The 19,205-nt window shown below is 58.1% G+C and overlaps 1 protein-coding gene across 4 annotated transcripts in view; it reads left to right on the top strand.

The window, feature by feature from the left end:
- GSE1 (Gse1 coiled-coil protein) overlaps positions 1-19,205 on the top strand; it is a 504,494-nt gene that overhangs the window by 193,254 nt on the left and 292,035 nt on the right. The gene's annotated exons all lie outside the window — the stretch shown is intronic.

Here is a 19,205-nt window from a genome sequence, read left to right on the forward strand (position 1 = left end):
GGGCTTCTGCATGGTGCTTCCCTGAGGCCAGGCGAGGCTGTGCCCTCCTTGGTTAATCGCCGTGTGTGGACCCTTGAGGCTTTGGCTGCTGGGCCTTGGGGCCTGGGCCAGGTCAGATGCTTTGGCTGGGCTTGGACATGTGGTGACCCCCATGATGCGTTTTTATGGCCTCATCCTGAAGCCACCCCTTAGGCCATAGGTTCGTCAGCAAGACCCTCCAGAGGGCTGTGGTCAAGGCTCTGTCCTGCCCCCATCGCTGCCCCCGCAGCACGGGAGACTTGAGACCCCCAGCCCAGCCCGCCCCTGGTGCCAACCACAGTGAGGGCAGTGGGTCCAAAGCACCCCATGTTATTGGGCTGAGCCGGGGAGGAGATGGACAGACAGGGGACTGCTGGGGGCCTGGGGACAGCTGGCCCATCCCCCAAGCCCTGGACTTTTATCTGGGACCTCCATCTGCAGGGCAACCCTAATACCGACCTCTTTCTCTTTGTGTGGTAGGCTCCGGGGAAGGGAAGGGGCTGGCCAGGGGCTTTAGGGACGCTGACCCCTCTGGAGGGCTTCCAGACACTGGCGGTTGAGGTCAGGGTGGTCAGGCCACAAAACAGGCCAGGCAGGGACTACTGTCCCCACCTTGTCTGAGGACCTGCTCTGCCGTTGCCTTGAGCCAGCGAATCAGAGCTCCTGATCACAAAAGCCAGGCCATTGTCGGGGAGGAATGGCTAAGAGCCTTGGACAAGTGAGTTTCCCTGCTCCGTGCCTCAGTTTCCTCATTTGGGAAATGGCAAGAAAGCTAATGGGAGTGCCTGGCTCACGGGGCAGATGTGGGGATTAACTCAGCCAGGACCCGAGCGTGTTTGTGACAGGCCTTGGCACCCTCCGTGTTTAGGGTGCAGGCTGGGGCCAGGGAGTTATGATTTGTTTGCGATTTCTCACGCTCAGCTCTGGGTGGCAGCTCAGGCTGGGTCCACACCCACCTGTCACTCAGGACATCCCCAGGGGAGGCTCAGGCAGAGGAGGACACCAGTGTTCCCCTGTGCCTAGGGCAGGCCGGGTGCCCCTGTTTGGCGATGCGTCCTCCTGGGCCTGGCGGCTCACGGGTCAGTGGAGGGCTCGGAGGAGGAGGCAGCTTGCCTGGTTCTCACCGTTTCTCTCCCACAGCTTTGGGCAGAGCCCTGCCCCAGGAAACCAGAGTCCTCTGGAGCAGAACAAGGCCCAGATGGACCCCTAGGCGGAGTTTGGCTGTGGTTTGGGGAGCAGGCCCACCCACTTCTTATCTGAGGGACCTTTGGCAAATGAATGAGTCATCCTGAGCCTCTGTCCTCACATCTGTAAGAGGGAGCCCTAATAGTAGGTGTTGGTAGAGGTTTCGTGGCAACCTCGTGAGCTGATGCTTGTAAGATGCTTGAAGAGGGCTGGGCACCGAGGAAGAACCAAGTCTGCCTTTTTCCCACTCATGTTGGGACACATGTCCTCCTCCATCAGTGAAACAGTGTCCTGCAGGCCAGAGAGGCTGAGCAATCTGCCTCCACCCACACAGTAGTGAGCGAGGGGGATGGCGCACGAACCCCGACGTCTGGCTCCCGCGCCGAACTCAGCCTCGGCACACCAGGCTGCTTCCCTGAGTGCTGGGAGGCCAAGGAGTTCGAGACCAGCCTGGGCAACCCCCAGGCGAAACTCTGTCTCTACAAAAAAATACAAAAATTAGCCGGGCATGGTGGCACGCACCTGTGGTCCCAGCTACTCGGGTGGCTGAGGTGGGAGGATCACTTGATTCCAGGAGGTTGAGGCTGCAGTGAGCCGTGATTGTACCACCACACCCCAGCCTAGGCAACAGAGCAAGACTCCGTCTCAAAAAAATTTTTTTTAATTAAAAAAAAGTTTTAAAATAATCAATTCAGGAGTTTTCAGAGTGACATTTCCAAAAGGAGCCCTTTTTGGAGACCTTTGGGGATGGGGCTGGTCACTCCTGAGTCCCTGGTCCCGGTGGCCATCAGGTCCCTGGAAAGAACCTTGTCTCATCAGCAGGTCCTTGCTGCAACTCACTGCGTACTAGCGGGGTACGTTGGGGGCGGGGGCCTGAGAGTCTGGGGGTGCCAAGAAGGGTGCAGAGGTTGTGGGGGACCCCCGTGAGTGTCCCTGCAACAAGGGCTGACCTGGCAAGCCAGGAGCCCCTGCCTTGTGGCCGGGTAGGGGCAGGTGGGGCAGGGCCGGGGCACGAACCTGCGTCTGCCAGCTGCTCCCTGTCAGGCTGCTGCCAAGTCCGGGCAGCTCCCCAGCCAGAGACCCACCAGGAGCATGTCCCGCAGTCAGGCCCCGCCTGGGCAGCCACTGCTGCTCAGAAACGTGACAGTGACTAATGGTTTATTACACACCTGCCACCTCTCATCCGGCAGGCGGGCGGGCGCTGTCTCCCGGGCCCAGCTGTGCACTGCCAGCTGGGCGGCGGGGCGGGTGCAGCGGGAGGGGGCACGTCCAGACATGCAGACGCACGAGACAGACACAGACACAGTACATACACGCAAACACACAGACGAAAGCAGGCGCTCGGAGACATAGCCCACAGACACGCATAGGCACGGGTGCATGCATAGATCACACACATGCACGCGCGCACACACACACACACACACACACAGGAAAGCAGGCAGTCGGAGACATGGCACTCGGAGACACAGCTCACAGACATGGCATAGGCACGGGTGCACGCATAGGCACACACACACGCACATACACACACACACATGAAAGCAGGTGCTCGGAGACATAGCCCACAGACACGGCATAGGCACGGGTGAACGCATAAGTCAGACACACACACACATACGCAGACACATGGGCAGACCCAGCACACACACAGATACACACACACAAACCCATGACACACACACACACACCTGCATAGATTTTTCCCAAGCACACGATATGCACGTGGATACACAGACTTACAGGCACAGGGCCACGTGCAGACAGACACAGACCCTGTCTGCACCACAAACATACCACACACAGCCACACACACAGAAGCCAAACATCCTCGCACAGGTGGATACAAGCACAGACACACATACACATATGCAATACACATATGGATACATACACAGAGTACCCCCACAAACACACAGACACACACGGGCAGAGACAGACAGAGACAGGCACAGACCCCCCCCACACACAAACACACAGACACACACAGGGGCAGAGACACACATAGACAGGCACAGACCCCCCACACACAAACACACAGACACGCACAGGGGCAGAGACACACATAGACAGGCACAGACCCCCCACACACAAACACACAGACACGCACAGGGGCAGAGACACACATAGACAGGCACAGACCCCCCACACACAAACACACAGATACGCACAGGGGCAGAGACACACAGAGACAGGCACAGACCCCCCACACACAAACACACACACACACACACAGGGGCAGAGACACACAGAGACAGGCACAGACCCCCCCACACACAAACACACAGACACACACACACAGGACACACATTCCAAATGCCCATCCCCACCACAGCCCCGTCTCCCTCTTTCCAGGCCACGGCCTCAGGGGCACTGAGCCCTCTCTGCCCTCTCTGTCTCTCTGGCCCCCTACCATGGTGGCCCCACCCTGGCACTGGCTGGGGCAGGGGCCTTTCCCAGCAGTGGGGGTGGCCAGGGCAGGTGGCGGAACTGTAACCGCCCAGGGCCGTCCATTTCTGACCCCCACTTCCCTGGAAATGCCTCGTACGTGGGGACAGCAGCTTTTGCCAGGGAAAGGAAGCAGGTACAGGAGGAGCCTGTGCCGAGCTGGGCCCTGGGCAGAGTCCCCCAGGGAAACACGTGGCCGTCAGCTGCCTTGGTCTCCCCCAGAGGTGGGGGTTGTGTGTGTTGTGGAAGGCGGTGATGAGTTTGGTAACACTGGGTTCCCTGCCGTCCCAGACTCCCAGGCCAGCCCACAGAGCTTATCAGACTTGCGTCACTACGGTCGGATAGGGCCACTGCCGTGTCCAGAGTGGGGCCACTCCCGGGCAAAGGCTCCTGGTGGCTGGCCAGGCTCTCACCATGTGGGCAGCTTTGGTTCCCAGGTGTTGCATTTGAAGTGGCCGTCTGGGAGGTGGCCACTTGCTGGCTGCCGGGAGCACAGCTCCAGGGCTGGGGACTCTGCCTTCCTGTGAAGGCCATGAGGACCCCTGGGGCTGGGATTCCTCTGGCAGGCAAGGCCCAAACGGACTGACCAGGCATCTTCAGCTGCCGGGAGAAGGGTGCAATCGAAACCTTGTGATGGATGTCCTTCCCTCGTGGGGCGGGTGAGCAGTTGAGCTCATCTCTTTCCAATACTCTTCGGCCTGTAGTCAAATGAAGACCCATTTCTCATGTGCCATCGCATGCAGTATAAAATCTATTGAGAGGACACTCCTAATTTATCACCAGTGGATGGGAACAGGCTTCCCTAGAACAATTATCTTTGTGTTGTCCGCAGCCACCTTGGGAGAGAAGCAGCACTGGTTGGTGATAGGAGGGAGGGGCTTGGACTCAGGTCCAGGTTTCCAAGTCGTAGCATTACTACTTCCCGGCCATGGAGCCTTCTCAAGGTTCAGGACCTTCCCTGGGCTCAGCTGCTCTGACTACTGAATAGGCATGGTAAAAATAAAATCCTTCTGGTAGCGTGGTGTCAGTGACATTGGATGAACATTGAGAAGGCACTGAGGGCTGCCATGCAAGGCTGTGCAGGTTGCACACTGCACAACTCCAGGAGGCACCATTCTTATTGTGGTCTCTGTGAAAGTGCTTTCTGCATGGCCATTGGGGCTGCCGTGTGGCACATCAGTGGTGGCCCTGGAGTAGTGTCACGTGGGCCCTGGGTATCCTTCCTGAGCTGTGAAACCGTTTCTGAAGTGGTTATTGATATCTTCTTTTTTTTTTTTTTTGAGATGAGGTCTCACTCTGTCGCCCAAGCTGGAGTGCAGTGGCATGATCTTGGCTCACTGCAAACTCCGCCTCCCAGGCTCAAGCAATTCTCCCACCTCAGCCTCCCGAGTAGCTGGGATTACAGGCGTACTCCACCATGCCCAGCTAATTTTTTTGTATTTTAATAGAGATGGGGTTTCACCATGTTGCCCAGGGTGGTTTCAAACTCCTGAACTCAGGAAATCCACCTGCCTTGGCCTCCCAAAGTGTTGGGATTAGAGGCGTGAGCCACCGCACCCACTGGATATCATTATTAATAGAGATAGTAGATGCCACAGACCCCACTGCTGAGTTTGGGGTGGGGTTGCAGAAAACCAGGCCAAGATTGACTCTCTGCTTATGGCCATGTTCCAGGGGCTCCTCCCTTTCTCACCTGCCATACTGGGGTGTTGCCTTGCTTGACAGGGGTGCTGGGGCTGATTGCCCCTTTGGGGCAGTCTGTGGGTTCCTTCTGCCCCAGTAGCTGTCTGCTTTGCCTCCACCCAGAGATCCCCTGTTCTCAGCAGTGCTTGCTCCAGGCTTTGGGGAACCACTGGGCCAGGCCTTACCTCCAACCCTGGCCAACCAGGACTGGACTTGCGTTCCCTACACATGGGTGTCAGAGCCTGTGGTGTCTCCACCTCCTCCTGGCTCTTCCCATGGGGTTTCTCTCTCTGTTCCCAGGGCAGGGTTGATCCCAGCATCCACACACAGCAGAGAAAGGAGGGAGCGAGGGTAATCAAGAGAATGAAAGCACTGAGCTGTTTTCCCACCAGAGGGTGCAGTTGCAAAAGCCTGATTTTCCCATGCTGTGCCTCAGTTTACCCATGGGTACTGTCACCACCAGTTGCCCTCTGTTGGCCACCTGAGGAAAGGAAAGCCAGCCTCTCCCTGTGGTCTGGGACAGTGGGTGGGGCAGAGGAGAAGAGGAGGGGGCTGGCAGGGTGGGTGGGAGCTGCTGGAGAAGACACAGCATGCCCTCCGTCTCTACTCTGGGCTGATCCAGAAGGTCCCTTCCCTCTGCCTGCTCTTGTGACTTCTGCCTTGCCAATCACCATGGCAGGGTCTTACTTAAGAAGAGGTTTGTGTTTGTTTCCCATGGTTGCTGTGACAATACCACAAACTTCGTGGCTTAAAACAACACTCATTACTCTTACACGCACACATAGTTCTTACAGTGCTGGAGGTCAGAAGTCTGACATTAGTCTCACTGTGCAAAAATCCCGATGTGGGCAGGGCCTGTTCCTTCTGGGGGCTCCAGGGGAGAATCTGTTTCTGTGCCTTCTGCAGCTTCCTTGGCTGGAGGCCGCCTGCATTCCTTGACTTGCGGCCCCTCCCTCCACCTTAAATCCAGCAACTCAGCATCTCTCAGACCCTGCTTCCGGGTGGCACCTCCTTCTCTCTCCTCTTCTCCTGCCCCCCCTCTCCTACTTAGAAGGCCCCTGTGACTGCACCAGGCCCACGTGGCTAATCCAGGCCCATCTCCCATCTCAAGGTCAGCTGGTTAGCAACCTTAATCCCCCTTTCCCAGGTAAGGTGGCACGTGCACAGGCTGCAGGGATTGGGATGTAGACATCTTTTGAGTCCATGCTTAGCCTGCAGCCACAGTGTTTATAAAGTCAGCTGCATTAGTCAGGGTAGGCACCCCCGGTGCCGTAACAGACAGTCCCAGGGTTCATGGTGGGTCTTCCTGATTGGGTGACTCAGGATCCCGGATTCTCTTCAAGCCGTGGTCTCTGCTTCCTTGGGACTTCCAGAGTGCCCTGATGTCCCATCACCAGCGGGCACAGGCAACAGACACAGGAACACCCCTGGATACTCTCCCGCTGTGGCCTTCAAGTGACCCATGCCGTTCCTGCCCACTTCCCATTGGCCTGGACCAGCTCACACCCCACCCAGACGCAAGGGGAGCAGGACAGCAGCCACTCCCCAGCAACTCTGTCCCCGGCAGAAGGGGCCGAGCCCTGCCATTCTGCTGGGCGGTTCGTCCATGGTTCCACGGTCCCTGAGACGGCACGGGTCAGAGGCTGTCTGTGCGCTGCCCAGGCACTTCCCACTTCTATACGCCCTCCCTGGTTCCTGTGTACTGTGGTTCTGAGGCAGCCCCTGGCTGCCTTCGAGGCTGTCTTTGGAGGCCTGTCCTCAGGCCCCTGCAGCTGCTCTGTAGGAAGGGCTGGGAGCTCTCATCTTTGGGGCAGCCCCTTGCAGCCAGTGACTGGCAGCTGTGGGGTGGGAAGCCCCTTACTTCTGGAGAGAGGAGCCACCCACCCTCCAGAGCTCCTCTGGGACAGGGCTGGGGTCGGGGCTGTGTCTGAAGTCACCCTTGCATCCTCACACCCGCCCCCAGTATCCCCGGGAGACCAGCCTTAGAGATCACGGCGTCCTGGTCTCCCTGTCTGCTTCTGAGAAACCCTCCTGAGACAGCACACGCCCAGGGCCATGGCCTCAGTCTGGTCTATGCAGACAGCACTTCAGACGCACCACTCCTTCACTCCTGCACTCCGCCTCCACCTTCACTCTCCTCTTTTCCCTGCCGACAAAGGGGCAGCTGGTTCACCTGGCTCCTCCCAGGTCAAGCTGGGAACACGAAAGAAGGAAGCCAGCAGAGGGCAAGTACAGACAGGTTCATTGCAGAGCGTAGCCTTGGGGTTCAGCCCCTCAACCTGAGGCTGAGGATCTCTTGGAGCCTGGGGAGCGTCCTTGGGGACCACATTCAGTAGATGGAACCACAGGGCCGTAAGGGTGCGTCCATGTGCATTGCCTGGAAGGTGAAGGTTTGTAGAAAGCAAAGGTTTGTAGAAGGCGAAGGTTTGTAGAAGGCGAAGGTTTATAGAAGGTGAAGGTTTATAGTAGCCTACAGCGACTTCATTTCCACTCTCTCTTTTCTAGCCATGTGTTGAAATCAGTTATTCGTTGGGAATGACTAGGCTGTGGATGGCTTTCAGTGTGCACATCTGGACTCCCTCTCCCTGAGTTCCAAACCTGGCTCTGCTCCTTTGGAGCTTCTGCTATGTGGCAGATAGCCTCCCTGTGCCTCATTTTCCCCATGTGTAAAACGGGGATGATGGGGTTTCAAGAATCAGAGGCCACATCAGATGCTTGCCTGGCACACGGGAATGTGTGAGCTGGGCCTGTCCTGGCAGCGAGAGAGAGCTGGTGACCACCAGAAACCCTGGCCCTGGGACGGCTTTTGTCTCTTTTTTGTTGGGCAAATGGGCTCCCAGCCGGGCTTGGGCCTCCATCGCCAGGAAGGCGGGACTGTGCTTGGGTACTTGGCTCTGGCCTCCAGAAGTCCTTGGCAAGCCTTGCCTGTAGCGGCTCCGGTGCTGAGTGCTTTGACACCAGGCGCTCCCAGAGCTCTGCCCCCACTGCCAAGCGGCAGCTGCTCTGGAGGGCACGGGGGGCTGGATTTGGCTGTGGCTTCTCCAGCTCTGCATAAGAGCCCCCCTTCGCTGGCCCTTCTGCAGCATGACTGCCTCCTGGCTCATGTCACCCGCTCTGTCTCTGTCTCTCTTCATACGTTTCCAGCTGAGCTGGGATCCATAGTCTGTTTCCCTCTCCACGACCAATCTATTTATCTTCTCGGGAACTTCTTGTAATGCCGGGAGTGCAGAGCTTGCAAGTTGGGGCAGGAAGCTTTAGAAGCCCAGGCAGCCTTGAGAGGCTCTTTCCTTGTAAGTGGATCTCTCCCCAGGAGCCTCTTGGAATATTTAGCAGGGACTTTTACCCATGCTGGGTCTAGAGACCCTCTCGCCCCTCTGTTTCCTGCTCTCCTACTTACTGGGATCTGGTTTCCCTCAGCTGGTTCCCTTGCTAGCGTGTGACTCTGTGTGTCTGTCTGTGACTGGTTTAGATTTGTATGAAATAAAAAAGAAAAGAGAATTTAACTTGGGCAATTGAAAAAACAATACACCAAGCATTGAATAAAAGCAGATCTTTATAACTGGCAAAATTGCTGTTAAGAGGGTCTGTTTACCCTAAACTGGAATTTCTTTCCCAATAAGTTGGTGATAAAGATTTTAGATGGAAAAGACGAGATTGGCTAAGTAGCAGGAGTGGCTGTTCTGGAGCTTAGGGTGGGGTGTCCCCGGGGCAGTGCCAGGGACCCCAGGGACAGAGCCGTGTCACCAGGCACAGACCGTCTCTGCAGGGGCCACTGTGCCTTGGCCCGCCTGGCCACCACCCTGCCGTGGCCTCTGCTCACCCACTGTCCTTCATTCCCCTCGACCGGTCCAAGCTGATAAACTGTCACCAGGGACCTCGGCTGGTCTGTCTGGCACCACTGTGGGTTTACGCGGTTTGAAGAGTGCCGCCCTTGCCCTCACCCATGACCTTCTAAGTGGGAGCAGACACCACGGGAGAGCTGGGGATCTCTCCTGGCTGGCAACTTCACCACGGCTCCGATCTGACCGAGCTCTGATTGTCTGCCGGCACGTCTGTCTCTGCTGCTACAATGCCGTATGTGTGCCTTTGTTCACAAGTGTTGATTGAACACCACCTGTGTGCTAAAGACCATGCTGGGCATGGGGGGCATAGCAGGGCACACAACAGACACAACCCCTGCCCCGAGAGCAGATATTCAAGAGGAAGGCAGATAACTCCCAAATGAGCAGGTAAAGGAGTGATGCTGGGTGGTGAGAGGGCCACGAAGAAACAGGCAGGGGACAGAGAGACCTGAGGGCGTGGCTTTTAGATGGGTGGTCACAGAGGCCTAAGGAGGTGGCATTTGGCAGAGAGTTCCAGACCAAGCGAAGAGCATGTGCAAGGGCCCTGAGGCAGCCAGTGCCTGGCATGCTTACCCTCACCATGAAGGCAGGGACCGTGGCTCTCTGTCCTCGTGATCTCTCCAGTGCGTGGCACAGTGCACATAATAGGTGCTCAGTAAACTTTTGTTGAGTGACTGCGAGCTTTTAAGTCAGCTGTTGCTGGGAGACATGACCAGGGGAGGGCAAATGTAAAGAGGAAATAAGATTCTTTTTTTTTTTTTTTTCGGGACGGAGTTTCACTCTTGTTGCCCAGGCTAGAGTGCAATGGCATGATCTTGGCTCACTGCAACCTCTGCCTCCTGGGTTCAAGCGATTCTCCTGCCTCAGCCTCCCAAGTAGCTGGGATTACAGGCATGTGCCACCAAGCCCGGCTAATTGTGTTTTGTATTTTTAGTAGAGACGGGGTTACTCCATGTTGGTCGGGCTGGTCTCGAACTCTCGACCTCAGGTGATCCACCCGCCTCAGCCTCCCAAAGTGCTGGGATTACAGGCGTGAGCCACCGGAAATAAGATTCTTACAAGCACGGAGGGTGCGCATCTTCCCGAGTTTCCTGGGTCAAGAGCTGATGTTCCAAGCAGGTTCTTACTGCATTCCAGAAGCTTCATTCTCTCTCCAGGACCCAGGGTGGAGTCAACCATCTGGCCTCTCTGGGCAGAACTCTTTGTGCTGGGAGAGTTCTGAAGGTCACTGGAGCATCGGAGGAGAGCCTTGGCTCTCCTGCCGCCTGTTTCACAACTGATTAGATCAGCCCTAAATGCCTTCTCTAAAAGATACAATTCTGACCAGGCACGGTGGCTCCTGCCTGTAATCCCAGCTCTTTGGGAGGCTGAGGCAGGAGGATCGCTTGAGCCCAGGAGTTGTAGATCAACCTGGGCAAGATAATGAGACCACATCTCTACAAAAAATTTTAAAATTAGCTGGGCGTGGTGGTGCACACCTGTAGTCCCAGCTACTCAGGAGGCTGAGGCTGGAGGATCGCTTGAGCCCAGGAGTTCGAGGCTGCAGTGAGCCATGCTTGCATCGTTGTACTCCAGCCTGAGTGACAGAGTGAGACCCTGTCACTAAAAAACTAAACTAAACTAAAATTCCATTTGAAATGATGATGAAGTTTAAAATAAAATTCCAGCAACTGTAGACCACCCTGTTTTCTCTAGGGGGCTTCCCAGACTGATTAGATTGGGGTCAAGGGCACTTCAAGGTCACCCGAGAGTGATGGCTCCTCCTCCCTAGGGCATGGACGGCTCTGGGAGGGCTGCAGGCTCCCTGAGTTGAGCATGTGGAGGGGGTCCTGCCCAAGCAGCTGCTGTGAGTCGGGTGCTGTGTCTGGGAACAGCACTCTTCCTAGTCGTATTATTTCTGTGTTGCTGTAAGAAGTCACCGTGGACTTGGTGGCTTAAACCAAAAGCTTGTTCCCTTACAGTTCTGGAGGTCAGAGCCCTGACTCGGATCTCACGAGGATAAATTCGAGGTGTGGGCAGGACTGGCTCCTCCTGGAGGCCCTAGGGGAGAAACTGTTCCCTCATCTTTTCCCACTTCTAGGGGCCGTTTCATCTCCTACATCATTCTGACCTCTTGCTGCTGCCTTTTTTTTGAGACAGGATCTCACTCTGTGGCCCAGACTGGAGTGCAGTGGCGTGATCACGGCTCACTGCAACCTTGACCTCCCTGGGCTCAAGCGATCCTCCCACTTTAGCCTCCCAAGTAGCTGGGATTACAGACATGCGACACCATTCCTGCTTAATGTTTGTATTTTTGTAGAGATGGGGTCTCACTCTGTTGTGCAGGCTGGTCTCAAAATCCAGGCTTCAAGCAGTCCTCCCTCCCAAAGCAGTCCTCAAGCTTCCCAAAGTGCTGGGATTACAGGCATGAGCCCCCACTTGCTCCTGTTCTCACATCTCCCACCACCCACTCCTGCCTCCCTTGCAAGGACCCTGTGACCCCATTAGATGCCCCTCACCACCCTGGACAGTCCAGGATACTCTCCCCATCTCAAGATTCCAACTCATGTCTGCAAAGTCCCTTCTGCCATAGAAGGTGACATTTTCATAGACTCCGGGGACTAGATGTGGACGTCTTTTGGGGCTGTCATGCAGCCTAACGCACTCTCCCTGGCTGGGCTGAGCTGGCTGAGCCTGAGGGGCGTGGTGTCCATGCTCACAATTAGTCACTTATTGAGCGCCGACTGTGTGCCAGGCACTGTTGTAGGTGCTTTGCTGGGACTGGTCCCCTCAGCCTCACGGTCATTCTGCAGGGGCAAACTGGGCCCCACTGCCTGGCTCAACCCCAAGGGTGCATTCTGCGTCACCCCGGGTCAGTCCCCTCCTTGGGAACACGGGGCTGATGACGGAGCCCCCTTGAGAGGGTGGCCTCAGTTAGTAACTCCCGAGTTTAGAGCTGGGAGGGCAGCCCTCTAGGTGGTCCCTGCGCCACCCTCGCGGGGCAGGGGCTGGATACTGGCCGGACCCAGGAGGTTCTGGGTGCAGTTTAGCATTTTCCCAGGAGGTGGCGCAGTGAAGCCCTGGATGCACAGCCAAAGCCAAGCCCTGGGGCTGCCCCCACCCTGTCCCTGGGCACTGGGAAGGGCACTCACCCTAGAGACCCAGCCAGGCTCTGCCCCTCCCCTAGCCTCTCAGCAACGCACCCCAGGAGATGGCCAACTGACCCCACCTTCCAGTGCACTGGGCGTCCCTCTGCCTCTGCCTGCCCCTCAAGCAGCTAAGCCATGGTCCTCACCTCTGGTCACTGCTCAACCCATCTATCCCCAAATACACTAAGATGGGCTCTCACAAGACGCAGAGAACACAGCACGGTGCAACCCAGGAGGGCTCCAGGGAGGAGGCGCACTACTTGAACTGGGCACCCAGACCCTAGGAGGGCAAAGGAGGCCCCTCAGGGGAAAAGAACCTGAAAGTGGATACAGCAATGATGGTGGGCTTCCTCCTTTCCCCTCCCTCTTCTCTTCCCTCCCTCCTTCTCTCCCTCCCTCCTTCTCTCCCTCCCTCCCATGGGGACGGCTGCTTCTGCCTGGAGCGAGTTCTAGGCCCCAACCCAGGGCTGGACACTGCAGAAGGCCTGGAGTGAGAACTCAGTGTGTGCTGCTGGATGACTCTGCGAGCCCATGGGTGTGACCTGGGCGGGATATCACTCTGTGTGACCACCTTTGGGAACTGGGTTTTCTCTGCTGCCCACGGAGTTGACAGGGAAGGCAGGAAGTGGCCGCCGCAGCTCCCAGCTCCCACTACCCTCCGAGCCAGCCTGGCTCCTGTGTACAGCTTGCAGCAGCCTGTGCCAGGGTGGGGCGGAGGCTGGGAGGGCAGGAGGAGGGCCTGCGCCCGGCGGCGGCTGGCTACGGCCTGCTCCACACCCTCGCGCTCTCTTCTGGGGAGTTTGCGCCCCACACTGAGCTGTGGGCCTGGGCCGGGAGGGAGCCGGAGGCGTCCTCTTCTCCTCCCAGCCTCGCTGCTCCGCCCCCCTCGTTCCTTCCCCAGGCCAAGGGGAGCTGACTGATGACTGAGGCCACCGCTGCTCCTCGGGCTACCAGGCCAGGGCAGGGGGGCCAGGGGCTGGGCCAGGCAGTGCTCATGGACCAGAAGAGCCCCAAGTGGAAAGTGCTCCTGCCGGGTGAGTCCCCGGGGATGGCCCCACGCAGCGCCATGGAGGAGCCAGGGAGTGGGTCTTGGGACAGTGCCCAGACTTCCAGGACAGAAGACGGAGATAGCAAGGAGGGACAGAGGGCCGAGCTGTGACTCGGTGAGGGTGTGCGTCCTGGCTGCAGGGGCTGCATGGGTGCAGATGTGGAGCATGAGTGCTGGCCCAGGGGACGGTGACCCCAGGGACAGGCATAATGGTCCTAGTCTGAGCCCCAGTGCCCAGGCGCAGGCGTTAGGATTCTAAGGGGGCGTGGCAGGGCCTTGGGGCCACAGCTGACAGCCTTCTGGGCACTCCCTGGGCACATCCCAGCTGCCTCTGCTGCTGGCACCCCTATTGTACTGTGCATGGACCCTTACGGGACACAGGCTGGCACAGAGCCTGGCACCAGACACCTGAGGGTGAGCTCAGGGTGCCTCCCATCCTCCCAGCTCACTGGGCCCCTGGGTACTAGGTGGCCCTCTGAGGTCACTGAATCCCACACTCCTTTCCCGTGGAGGGGGAAACTGAGGCTGCTCAGTAGCCCCGGATGGTGCCAAGTCTAGAACCTGAATGACCCTCTCCCAAGCTTCCTACTGCTTCTGGAAGTGGGAGGAAAAGGGCAGGAGGGGCTGGGAGAGGAGCCAGGCAGCCCTGGCTGAAGGAACGGGCAGAGAGGGAGAGGAAGCGTGCAGAGGGGCTCCGCCTCTGCGGAGCTTCCGGGAGGGCACAGGTGTGTGTGGCACAGGTGACACCAAAGCCCTGGTGCTCCTAGTTCCCTTACCAGGTGGGGTGTAAGCGGCTTCTCACCTTCCCCTTCCTCCATCATGGCTGGTTTCACAGGTAGCGCGGGACTGTGGCCCGGACCCTCCAGTCCCTGGCTTGGGCTGTGGAAGATGGATTTGATTTCATTAAGAAGGAACCCCTGGCGGGCGCGGTGGCTTGTGCCTATGAGATCAAGGTGGGCAGATCACTTGAGCCCAGGAGTTTCAGAACAGCCTGGGCAACATGGCAAAACCCCATCTCTAAAAAACAACACAAACAATAAGCAGAGTATGGTGGCTCATGCCTGTGGTCCCAGCTACCCAGGAGGCTGAGGTGGGAGGCTCACCTTAGCCTGGGAGGTTGAGGCTTCAGTGAGCCGAGATCATGCACATTGCACTCCAACCTGGGTGACAGTGAAACTCTGGACTCTGTCTCAAAAAAAAAAAAAAAAAACACACTACCCTATGGCAAGCACACATTAGCAAGTAGTGCGCACCTCGTGCCCTTCTGCACGTGGGCTGGCTGCGAGGTAGTGAGCTCCCCATCCCTGACCATATTCAAACAGGATTCATGCAACCCGTCAAGGAGTCTGTGGAGGTCAGAAGAGACCATATTCCTTCTGGGTCTTAGATTCCAGATCCCAGTTCCTCCATGCACCTCATCTGTACTGTAATGAGGATCCTAGCCACCAGGATTTAGTGAGCACTTACTGTATACCAAGGTTCTTCACCACCCTCGGTGGGCACCAGTTCACCAAATCCTCACCACACCCTGGGAGGTGGGCAGGCTCCTCCCCCTTGTTGCAGATGAGAAGGCTAAGGAGGAGGGGAAAAGTGACTTGCTGACGGTCGTCCCGCCAGTCAGCTGAGTCACAGAGCTGGGTTGCAAAGCCAGGCCATGTGGCACAGAGCTTTCATCCTGACCTCAGTTACAGGAAGTCCACCGGTTAGGAAAGTGTTCTCTAAACTTTGAGACATGCAGAAGTTCTCCAGAATCACCTGCACGGCTTTGACTGCGAGGGCAGTGGGCTGTGGCCTTCTAGGCCCAGGTCCTCTGCCAGGACAGGCAGGTGTCAGCAACAGCAGCAGCCAATGTGGCCATGGGAGGCCGGCTCCTTGTCCACCAGGGTGGGTGCCAGGCACCTGGTAGCAGGCCCAGCTGCCTTGAGGTGCTCCCAGGGATGGATCGCTCCATGCTGGGATCCCCCACTCTCATGCGCTCTCCCTCCACCCCTTTGTCTCAAACAGCCAGGCTGTTGGGGTGCCTTCTCTGATGTCTTCTATCATGGGCTGTTTGTTTGGGTGTCTCTGGTGTCTTCTCTTGTCAAACAGACAAAAAATGGAAAGAAAGCAAGGGAGGGAAGAGCAGAGGAGGGGAGGGGACGAGAACCTCTCCCCCTCCGCTGCTTTCCAGCTCAGCCTGTCTCCCCATTTGTGAAGTAGGGATGCTGTGGCAGCTGCCTCCCGGGGCCCCCGGGAGAATGGGCTGGGGCACTGTGTATAGCAGGGGTTCAGTGACCACATCGCTACTATGTGTCCTCCCAGCCTGGAGTGAGTGTCTGGGAGGGCCACAGGTATGCCGGCCACGGCCTGGAAGAGTCCGCTCAGAGCAGGTGCTCCAGGGAGATTCTGGAGTGAACAGGTGTGTGGCGGGTGGGTGGAGGGACGAAAGGGCGAATGAATGAGTGCTGGCCGCCTTCTCCCGGCAGGCCTGGGGACCCTGGATCCCCGAGGCAGCCCAGGGCAGGGTGATTGTGCTCCTGCCCCACGGTGCCCCACGGTTACCACTGCCACGGCAGGGCCAGTCTCTGTGTCTCTTTCATGAGCGGCAGCCTCCAGGCACCCGCCCGGCCTCCCTCCCCGCTCCCCGCAGGACCTGTCAGGTCAGCGGTGCCTTATCCATCGCCCCACAGTGGCTGCATGTGCGTATGTGTGTGGGTGTCCACATGTGTCAGGTTCACATGAATCTGTGTACCTGTGTCTGTGTGCACATGTGGTTCTCAGTGTGTATGTGTGTGGTGCTGTATGTGTTGGTGTGCACGCGTGGCCCTCGGTGTGCAGTGTGTGTCATTGTGCCTGTGCGTGGTTGCATGTGGCCCTTGGTGTGCAGTGTGTGTCAGTGTGCCTCTGTGTGTTCGCGCGTGGCCCTCGGTGTGCAGTGTGTGTCATTGTGCCTGTGCATGGTCGTGTGTGGTCCTTGGTGTGCAGTGTGTGTCAGTGTGTATGTGTGTGGTTGTGTGTGGCCCTCCGTGTGCAGTGTGTGTCAGTGTGCATGTCTGTGTCTGTGTCCATGTGCATTTTTGTGTGCACATGTATGATTGTGTGTGGGTGTGTGGCTCTCAGTGTATAATGTGTGTCAGTGTGTGCGTGTGTGTGTGTGTGTGTGCGCGTGCACAGGTAGCTCCTAGCGTGTTGTGTGGTGTGATGTACAGGTCTCAGGGTGTGTGGCTGCCATGGCCAGGCTGAGGGCAGTAGCGTGGAGACAATAGCTTTGGCAGCCAGCCAGGCCCATGACCCTGGAGGGGGTGGGGGGTGGATGGGCCCGGTGGATGCGTTCGAGCCGCTGGTTTGGTGAGGGCTGTGGAGGAGGGAGGCGCCCACGCAGTTTCAGGACCCTCGCCAAGCTCCTCTTGGGCTGCCTTCTGCCTCATTGAGGACGGACAGCCCCCATCCTCTGTGGGGTGAAGACAGATGAGGGACGAAGACAGTCCTTCCTCTCGTCACTCCTCCTGGTGATGGTGACATTGTGCCTTCCCTTTGGGGCCGAGGCCATCCCAAGCACCCCTTTGCCCCCGAGTGTCATGGTAGAAAACAGGGCTGCAGCCCCAGCGTTCTGGGTTTTGATCCTGGCACAGTCACTCGCTGCTGTATGACCTGGATGAGCCACCTAATCTCTCTGCACCGCTGCCGGCCATCAAGGGGAGTCAGCAGCCCCTCACGGGCTGGGACTGTAGGATAGAGTGAGTTGGGGTGCGAGGCCCTCAGGACACCCAGCTCAGGCTGTGCGAGCTGCCGGCACCCTGCCTGTCACTGCCACTCTTGTCATTACTAATCCCCTTGCCTGGGAGCTTCTGTATCCCAGTGTCACCTCCCAGGCCCCAGGTGCCTTTTCGGGCCACCCAGAGCCCATGCCTTGGCCCTGCCAAGTCACCTCACCTCCCCCAGGTGGGGGGCAATGCAGGAGTCTCAGATGAGCAGGACCGCAGCCATGAGGGAGGTTCCCGCCTCATCTTCACCAGGCCCAGGGCGCCCATTAAGGTGGGACCCAGTCCAGCCCCCATATCTGGGAAGCAGCGGGTGTCACAAAGAGCCACAGCTGGGCAGCGCCAGTGCTGGTGGGGTACAGGGCAGCCGGATGCCAAGACCCTGAGACCCCCAAGCCTGCCTGGGGCCATGCAGGGCTTAAGCGGTGGGTTTGCTGGTGTTCAACCAGGTATAGGGGAAGCTGGGGTGGAGACTGGAGTTTGGACACCTCTGACTCTGTCTTCCCTCGCCAGGCACCTCCCAGGCAGCACCCAGAGTGCCATGAGCCCAGGCTGGGCCAGCACAGGCGAGGGAACCACACAGGCCTGCCTGTCTCTCCCGGGGGCAGCTCCGTAGCCACACTGCCCGCCTCCAGTACCCTGGCCCCTGTGACTCTCTCCCCTTCACCAAGTGAGATACTGGAAGGGAAAGAACATGTATTAAGTGCCTACTGCATGCCAGCTCTCGTGCGCATGTCAGCTCCACCATTAGCCCCATTTTATAGGTGAAGAAACAGGCTCAGAGAGGTTTGAGGTATGCCCCAGGTGTGCCGGGGGCCTGGCTCCAGCCCAGCAGTTCTGAAGCTGGAATTCTCACAGGGAACCAGACCCCACACTCCGAGCTGGCCTCCCTCCTGCTATGTGGATTTCTCCTTGGGCCTGAGCAACTGCCCACAACCCTCAGGGTCCTCACCCCCGCCAAAGAAGGTACAGACTCCAGCCTTCTCTCTTTTCATCCCCAGCCCAAACAAGCTCTGCACCCCCTGTTCTGCCTCCCCTGGCAAGCAGAACATGGTGAGATGGCCGCAGAGAGGCCCAGGAACCAGACCCCACAGGCACATCTGAGCCTGAGTTTCTCTTTCCGGGAAATGGGGATGATCGAGGAGCTCGACCTCGGTTAGTCCTGGGGAGGTGCCTGGGTGCCTGGCACAGTGCCCCTGCCCGTTAGGATTACCGCAACTGTTGGAACCCTGCCCTTCTGCTCCCGGCCCATTAGGGCTGGGCTGGGGTGAGTTCGGTGGCTGCGCGGGCTGGTCTGGCCACCTCCTGGCTCCTTGATGGCAGATTTGGGCACAGAAAGAGCCTGTGGCCGGGTGGTGTGGGCAGAGTGGGCTGGGGGCTCTGCCCTCCCTGCCTGCCTGCCGGGCTTGTGGTCCTGGCTGGGGACACAGGAACACAGCCCTGGCTCTGTTCTCGAAGTCGTGGGAGGCGGGCTGTCACCGCAGTGGCTGGGAGCTGGAGGCCAGCCCAGAGGGAGAGAGGACGCCATGTCTGTGCCCTCACCCTTCAGCACAGGCCCTGCCAAGCCACAGGTGCCTCTGCTGCACAGGGGGTGAGAGGGGGCTTTGCTGGGCAGAGAGCAGGGGGCTGGGGCTGGGAGATGGAGGTGGGGGCTGTGAAGGGGAGGACAGGACAGCAAGGATTGCTGGGAAAAGAGGCTGTGTCCGTGGTGCCATAGGCCTCTCTGCACACCCCTCCGCACACCGCACACACGGCCCCGCGTTACCCGATGGCCCCTCCTGTTGTGCAGGTTGCACACTGTGCAGTCGCGGGTGGCCGTTTGGCCAGAGTTGCCCAGTGTGAGTGACCCAGGCCTGCCTCCCACCTTCACCGACCACATGTTGATTTTTGGTTCTGGAATTCTGATCACCTTATTTTTTATTGTAAGCCTGGAATGTTGACAAGGTTGCCGTGTGTGCACAGTTGTGGATGACGGGGTACCCCTGGTAGGCCGCACGTGGTCTGAGGATTTGGGGGCTGCAGGAAGCCGTTTCTGTCCTCAGGGGACAGAAGGACATCTCTCTGTGCGTCTCTCTGGGTGTGTCACGCATCCCACTCTCCACAGGCATCTGTG

The sequence above is a fragment of the Pan troglodytes genome, chromosome 18 (assembly GCF_028858775.2).
Source record: "Pan troglodytes isolate AG18354 chromosome 18, NHGRI_mPanTro3-v2.0_pri, whole genome shotgun sequence".
Classification (NCBI taxonomy): domain Eukaryota; kingdom Metazoa; phylum Chordata; class Mammalia; order Primates; family Hominidae; genus Pan; species Pan troglodytes.